We start from the raw sequence: 7,884 nt of genomic DNA, 5'->3' as shown, positions 1-7,884 counted from the left end.
AGGTATTGCAGGATGGAGCAATGTTGATGACATGTGTCAATGAGGAGCAAAAGGGGAAAATAATGAGAGTTAAGAAGATGTGTAAACAAGAGGTAGTGAGTTGCAAGCCAGTAGGTGAAAAGACGTTGGTAAGTGGAGTAATTTCTGGAGTTCCGTTAGAGGCATCAGTGGAAGAATTAAAGAAAAATATTGAGGGAGGGAAAGTAGGCGAAGCCAAATGATTGAAGACAAACAAAGATGGAAGAGTGGATAGTTTATCAGTGATGTTACAGTTTGAAGAGGAAAGGTTACCTGAGAGGGTAAAAATTGGATATATAAGTTATCCAGTAAGAGCGTATGTGAGGGCGCCACTGAGATGCTATAACTGCCAAAGATATGGACATATTGCAAAAGTGTGCAAGGCAAAAAAGAGATGTGATGAAGGTGCGGAGGTAAAGTGCTGCAACTGTGGGGGGTGCACATAATGTTGCATATGGGGGCTGTTCAGCAAGGAAGAAAGCAATAGAAGTTCAAAATGAGAAGAATAAAAATAATATTACATATGCTGAAGCAGTGAAAATAGTGGAACGAAAGAACAAGGAGAAGCTAGAAAATACAAATCAGAGGGCAGAATGTATAAGATGAGAGATCAAATAAGGGTGGAAGAAGGAAAGATCATGGAAGATGGATTAGTGGTAAGCAAGAAGAATTTTGTGTTGTTTATCGCAGAAGTGATTAATTGTACAGCTCAAACGGATAAAAGAACAGAGAAGATTCAAATAATTGTAAAGGCAGCAGAAAGATTTCTAGGTGTAAAAGAACTCACATGGGAGAAGGTTAGAGATGGTCTAACTTTGGAGTCTCAGAATAAATGTATCTTTGGGGTTAGAATCTGCATTAGATTTAACATTGGTATCTGGAGTGTTAGGAGGAATAACGGAATGGGAGATTTTGAAGAATTGCACTATGGGTAGTGATCATTACCCGATAATAATTACGGTTATCGGGAGTGGAAGAAGAGAAGAGAAAAGGAAGGGAGATACAGGGAGATGGATATATCAAAAGGCTAACTGGGCAGAATTTATTTGAGAAAGTGAGGAGGAATTGAGTATGGTGAATAGAACAGAAGGACATAGCATTGATGCATTAAATAATAGGATAATTGCAATAATTAAAGGGGCGGCAGAGAAATGTATTCCAAAGGGTAAAGGAATTAGGAAATCTAAAATAGTTCCTTGGTGGAATGAAGAATGTAATGAAGCTATAAGAAATAAAAGGAAAGCATTTAGGAAATTGAAGAGAACACATACTTTTCAAAATTTAGTAAAGTATAAAGTGACTCAAGTATTATTAAGGAGAGTGGTAAGAAAGACAAAAAGAGAGTATTGGAGATCATTTTGTAATGAATTAGCAGTAACAGATGAAGAGAAGGCAAAAATGTTTCGAGATGAGTTTATTAAGGTTAACTCTTCTAGAAACTTGTGTGAAGAGAGAAAGAAAATTAGAGAATAGATGTTAAAAAGAAATCCGACAGTGAAAAACAGAAGGGAAGTTTTGAACAGTATATTAGATGTTCCATTTGAAATTATTCAAAGAATTAAAGAGAGCATTAAAAAGAGTGAAATAATCTGCAACTGGGCAAGATGGAGTAAGCTATAGTATGATCAAAAATTTAAGTGAAAAAGCATTGGGAGTAATATTGGAGTTGCTAAACAGGATATGGGTGGAAGGAGTGCTACCTAAGAACTGGAAAGAGGCAATAGTTATTCCCATAAGGAAACCTGAGGGCTGTTTCACAAAAGCAGAATTTAGAAATCCAGGATAAGAGATAAAGCTGGGGTTGACCTAGTGTGATCAGTGCATCCTGGCTTTATCAGTTTCACAAAGTGGGTGTCAACAGCTTTCTTCAAGAGACCACACAGTCCATCACAGATTAATTGATGCTACAATGGATAAGTTGTGTGCGCCATACTTCACACCAAATAAGCAACATCTTTTAATGGAGACTTATGGAGGAATTGAAGCACATCATACTCAGAAATGGAAACACTGCCGCTATTATAAAGGAGCGAGAAACGGCATGGCAAACAATAGCGGATCGACTGAATGCGCTACTGAAAACGTCATTGTAGACTTGGAATTAAAGCCTCTTGTGTTTCCCCGTTATTATTCAATTTACGGGACTGGACATCAGTTATCTTGCCAAGAAAGTTTTATTATATATATATATATATATATATATATATATATGTCAGGAGAGAAACTTCAAAATGTTGTATTCATGCCAGGTCTATATGTTTCTCCTCCTCTCACCCGGTCATGCCTACATGTTTCTATGAGAGCAGTAAAGTCACATTGAGATTTATACACCACAGAGAGCCTTACAGCTTCCTTGTAAGGTAACAAACATGTCGCTCTGAGCTTCTTAAAATTAGAACGTATATGTCATACGGACGCGACTATCCTTGTTGTTTACATCTGTGATACACTTACATCAGTGGAAACATTTACGCTGAGTAAACATGTTACATTGCACACATCCTTTAGCAAAATATAGCTTCCCCCTGTCTGACATATGATCATTCCATGGATCCATGCTATCTATAGCTCCTTCATGCATTCCAACTCATGCTTTTGAAACTCCATAAGATAATACAACTGATTATGAAAATTAATAAAGAATAATAATACAAATACATAATATTTAATAATGAAATAATATTAAAGATGAAATTTTAGTCTTCATCTCCCTCCACTGGAACTACGGCCGTAAGTTCCACACCATCATTCCCAGGTGGCCAACCTATAGAAGTGATAGTGAGGAGAAGAAATAGCAGACCAAGAAAATAGACAGAAAGGACAGAAGAATGAAAACAGAAAAACAAAAACAAAACAAAAAACAAAGAACAAAACCCCAACCCGTGTTATGTCCCCGTATACTATGTGTATTTTAATATCCATGTGTATGTATTTAAAATGAACCCCAATCATCTAAGAAAAGAAAAACTAATAAGTCTTATGCTCGTGCCTAAACTCATTAATTAATTAACTAATTAAATCCTCCAGTTCCGAGCTAAAACAAAAAATTAAAAAAAAAAAAAACATTGATGTTAAAGGATCCTATCCCTTGGGGTTGAAATCAGTAAGTGGGTGTTCATTGTTTGTGAGGTAGTGTTTTTGTAAGGAATACATAATAACTTGCAACCATCTCTAATCAATGTCAATGGAATTGATTCCTAAAAGTAAGCAGAAAAATCATTAAACATCACTTGTTTGTTCCCAATCTTTAAAACTAATGGATGAACATTGCTCAATCTCATCATTCTGTTCATTTACTAAGCAAGGTTTAACATGTGTAGAGAATCGAGGCGAATCAAACACAACTTAATCAAATTAATCTCTCATGGGATTAATTCACATGGCTTCAACACTCCAAGTTCTGGAGCCCACATTCCAGAGTCACGGAACGACTCTGTGCTGTCTGCAGATAAGGACTTTTATTGCCCCACAGGCCCAAGAGATGGGCACTAAACAGGACAAACGTGTCAATATGGTAATGTTACTAAGACAAATCGGCTCCAAAATGGTGGAACGAGAGGCTCACAACCAAGACCCCTTTGATCCCCTGACAGAGATGTTCCACAGAACACATCTCCTCGTCCCCCTTACGAGTTGAACTCGCAGTAACCTTGCGGTTGAGATCGGAGATCTCACACATAAAATCATATAAACTCACCACAGAACAATTCTTGGACCTATAACCAATCATAATTGTTGTTGTTCCTACACTTCATGTGTTATTATGCTTAGATCACATAATAACCATGTAATTGTTGTTAACTATTAACTCTTGTAATTGTTATACAACCATTAGAAGTGTGAATGCCTCGTTTGCTCTTAAACGAACCGTATTCTCGTAATTCAAAAGATGGCTTGATTGAAATCTGCGTAAAAGGTTTTGTTTTATGATTATAATTATCATAGGGTTAAAACGATGGTCTTTTGTCTCTGCTAAGTGCTGGAGACCAGCTCACAGACCATGCATAAATTATGATAAAGCAAGAAGTAGATCCACCTCCTGAGATCATGCCATTACCCATTGGCCAGAAGTTTCTAGGAGGTTGGACCAGAGTTTAAGTTAAAGATCCGAACAAAGGACCTCATGTTCAGAAGATTTCAGATGATTTTTGTTTAGATTTTTGTCAGATTTTTGTTCAGTTCGTTCAAGTCTGTAACTGTTAAGTCCGTGCCTCTCTCTAAAACCAGCAAGAGAGTGTTCTGTTCGTGCTTATCTCTGAAACAAAGAACGTGTTCGCATGCTTCGACATCGACTAGACCAAATTCGACCCGCAGACGAATAACCCATCAAGATCAGGGTTACAATTCAGCTCAGTCAAGCCATCCGACTCGTCTTACTTTCATTTCTTTCCTTTATTTCCTTTTTCGTAAAAGTCTCGTTTCAAAGTTAAGTTTGCAACGCGCTTCGAATTGGAAAAGACTCTCATTCGCTTGCTAATCACACGTGACCAGCGGCGGAACTTCCATCCCTGCACTTCAAAGACAACCCGCCACGAGGACCCGGGAAACCCCCCTTCGACGCGACGCAGACAAAGGGAATTCCCTCAGCCACTACAAAGCGCAAGTACTCCAGGCTCTAACTGAACTGGTGCTTCAATGTTAATTGAATAACCTCTCTAAGAAACGAAGGTTCAAATTAATGATTGGTGGTCCTTTCAGGTGATGTCTTACGTGCATATAGAAAGTTAAAACTTTCTCTCACTCTTTCCAACTCACTCTTTCCCTTTCGCGACTGTATGAATGTGTGTGTGTGCGTGATTATGTTTAGTTGTGTTTAGAATAGCTAATAAAGTCTTGTCCATATATTTGAAAAGATAAATCTTCTTGTGTCGTGTTTGCACATTTAATGTCTTGTACTGTTCGATCTAAAGTTACCTTGCTAAGAAAGACATAGTGTTTCACTATAGATTTGGTTATAATTACGGCCCGTTCAAATGAATTCTAAGCGAGTCATTTGCTCGGTTCAGTGATTCGGTTCCATAGATTCATTGCAAATCAATGAATCACTTCCCTTTGAGCTAAATTGGCCTTCGGCCCCCTTAAATACATTTTATGTATATTATTAAATGTTGCATTTGCTACACATGTGACCAATGATACCATCTATCTGTTCCTACACCCTTCTCTTTGAGACAAACACTTGTATCTGTTGTTAAGAGTATCTCATAAGGTCCTTCCCATCTAGGCTCTAAACCCTTTCTAGCAATTCGTTTGATCATAACGAAACTGCCTAGCTCGGGAATGTGTGGAATGTCAGTAGTGGTGTGTTTTTCATCCCATTGCTGTTGAGCTTCTCGCACTTTCTTATTGTTGTACATGATTACAAGTATGTATCGATACCCTCCACTAGGTGATAAAGGTCCTGTGAAATCAATTTGGAGATGTGTCCATGGACCTGTTGGTCTGGATGCATGTGACATTCGCACCTTTACAGATTTTCCCACATTTGCTTTGAGGCATATCAAACATCTCCTACAATAATCATCAATGTCTCTCATCATTCGTGGCCACCACCAAGTTTCACTGATTTGAGCTTTCATTGTTTTTGCTCCAGCATGCACTTTTCCATGATACAGCTGCATTAGTTCTCTTCTTGTACCAATAGACATCACTACTTGTCCTGTTGGAATTCTCCAGATACCTTGATCATCCTCTTTCGCTCCCTCTTTTATCCATTGTTTTTTCTCTTCATCTGTCTTTAACTGATATGACAGAAGATGGAGCTCAGGATTATCCTTGGTATTTTCCTTTACCAGGGTAAAAGGAGTAAGATGGAGTAGAGCTGCTTCTCTAGCTGCTGCATCTGCTGCCGTGTTTCCTTGAGTTTCTTTGGACTTGTCAGATTGATGTGATTTTACTTTGATCACTGCTGCTTCTCTGGGTAAGTGACATACTGTAATTAAGCGACGAATTATGGAAGCATGTTGTATTTCGCTCCCACTGCTGGTGATGAGTCCACGTCTCTTCCACGGGGCAAGGTAGTCATGGACCACACCAAAAGCATATCGACTATCTGTATAGATGTTGACTCGTTCTCCTTCAGATAATTCAAAAGCTTCTGTAAGTGCTACAAGCTCGGCTACTTGTGGTGAAAATTTGCCAGGAAGAGCTCCTTTCTTCACAACAGTTCCATCAGCTTCCACTACAGCCCATCCAGTGTGTCGTTTTTCCATCTACATAATAACTGGATCCATCGACCCATAACTCTTTGTCTGGATTTTCAAGAGGGATTGGATTAACAGGACCAAGACTATCTTCTTCTACTTGTTTTACCTACTCATGTGGTATTCCCTCATGTGGTTCCAGCATCATTGTTGCAGGGTAAAGAGAAGTGTCCCTGATGATTTCCACTCTCAAATCCTTGTTCAACAAAGTTGCTTCCCATTTTGCTCTTCTTGCGTCAGTTATGGTTTTTATGTTTGTGTTGTTCAGCAGTGTCACTATACTGTGTGGAGTGTGCAATATGATAGTTTGTGCTCCTATCAAATTCTCAACAGCATCCACTGCCCATGCACCATCGAGGGCTTGTATACATCGTGGTTGCCCAATAATAGTGACAGGAATCTTTGTGGAAAAGTATCCAACTGGTCTCTATCGATCACCTGGTTTTTGACACAGTACTGCTGAATACGTCTCATCTCCTACACTGGTTATACTGCTCTCCTTGTGCGTTTCCATATGTGTGAACACAATTCAGCAGCAAGCCAAAAGCAAGCCCTTTAAATAAAGACTGGAGTCAGGGTGTAGTTTTCCAAAAAACTCCTGATGTTTACTCCAATATGATTCAAAGGAGAGTGAAACTATCAAAAACAATACACAAATAATGTGCTTTTAGTAAACAGAATAAAAAATATATACACAATATTAGGGTTAACAGAGCAGAGTTACCGGTTGAGCAATTGGTGTATAAAACAACACTTAATTATTATTAATATAGCATAGAAAATGTATAAAATATTCTCAATTTACACATTTAACATTGATTACTTACTGTCAATGCTTTCGAAGGCATAAACATTAAAGAAAACTGGAGAAGCAGTCACATGGAGCTTAATGCTTGAGAGAGTTGAGCGAAACTGAAACTAAAATGGCTGCTCCCTGCTCAGTCAGGGAATTTTTCAAAATTAGAGTCCCAAGTAAAAAACCTAAAACGCTTAATCAATTAACATAACACTCCCCGCATGACATCTATAAAGTGCCATAGGCCATTCATTTCGGGCTACTTGATTGTCCTTAAGTAGTACTGTGTCGCCCTCCTGGATGTTTGGGTATGGATCCTTCCATTTCTGACGAACTTGCAATGTTTTCAGATATTCCTGTTTCCAGCGACACCAGAATTGGTTGGCTAGGCTCTGTACTTGCCGCCATTGGCGTTTGTAGATGTCCTTTTCGGAGAAGTTTCCTGCTGGAGGTGGAGAACCTGCCTTTTGTGTTAGGAGCATTGCAGGGGTAAGTATCAAGGGTGAGTCTGTGTCCATAGAAACAGGTACTAGAGGTCTACTGTTAATAATGGCCGTCACTTCTGCCATAAGTGTACAAAGCACTTCATCAGAGAGGTTGGAGTGTCCTTCCCGCATCAGCATTGAGTCAAGAATTCTACGAGCCAGACCAATCATTCGCTCCCATACGCCTCCCATATGGGAGGAGTGTGGTGGGTTGAAAACCCATGTGCATCCTTCGTCATTGATGTATCTTTGCACCTTGGTTTCTTTAATCACTTTGTGGAATTCAAGCTCGTTGCAAGCGCCAATGAGATTAGTTCCACAGTCAGAATGTAGTTGTTTTGCAGGGCCACGGATCGCAAAAAAACTGTGAAGGGCATTGATA

At 38.9% G+C, this 7,884-nt stretch overlaps 1 long non-coding RNA gene across 1 annotated transcript; it reads right to left on the bottom strand.

Annotated features, from left to right (window-relative positions):
* Positions 1 to 2,596: 2,596 nt before the first annotated feature.
* Positions 2,597 to 7,231, bottom strand: LOC120485938 (uncharacterized). Its single transcript, XR_016169876.1, has 2 exons — positions 7,049 to 7,231; positions 2,597 to 6,857 (listed from the first exon to the last, which is right to left on the bottom strand). It is a non-coding gene; the product is annotated as an uncharacterized LOC120485938 (long non-coding RNA).
* Between the last annotated feature and the right edge of the window lie 653 nt (positions 7,232 to 7,884).

The sequence above is a fragment of the Pimephales promelas genome, chromosome 10, assembly GCF_988280905.1.
Source record: "Pimephales promelas chromosome 10, fPimPro1.hap1.1, whole genome shotgun sequence".
Lineage (NCBI taxonomy): Eukaryota > Metazoa > Chordata > Actinopteri > Cypriniformes > Leuciscidae > Pimephales > Pimephales promelas.
This window is presented reverse-complemented; position numbering and strand designations above follow the sequence as displayed.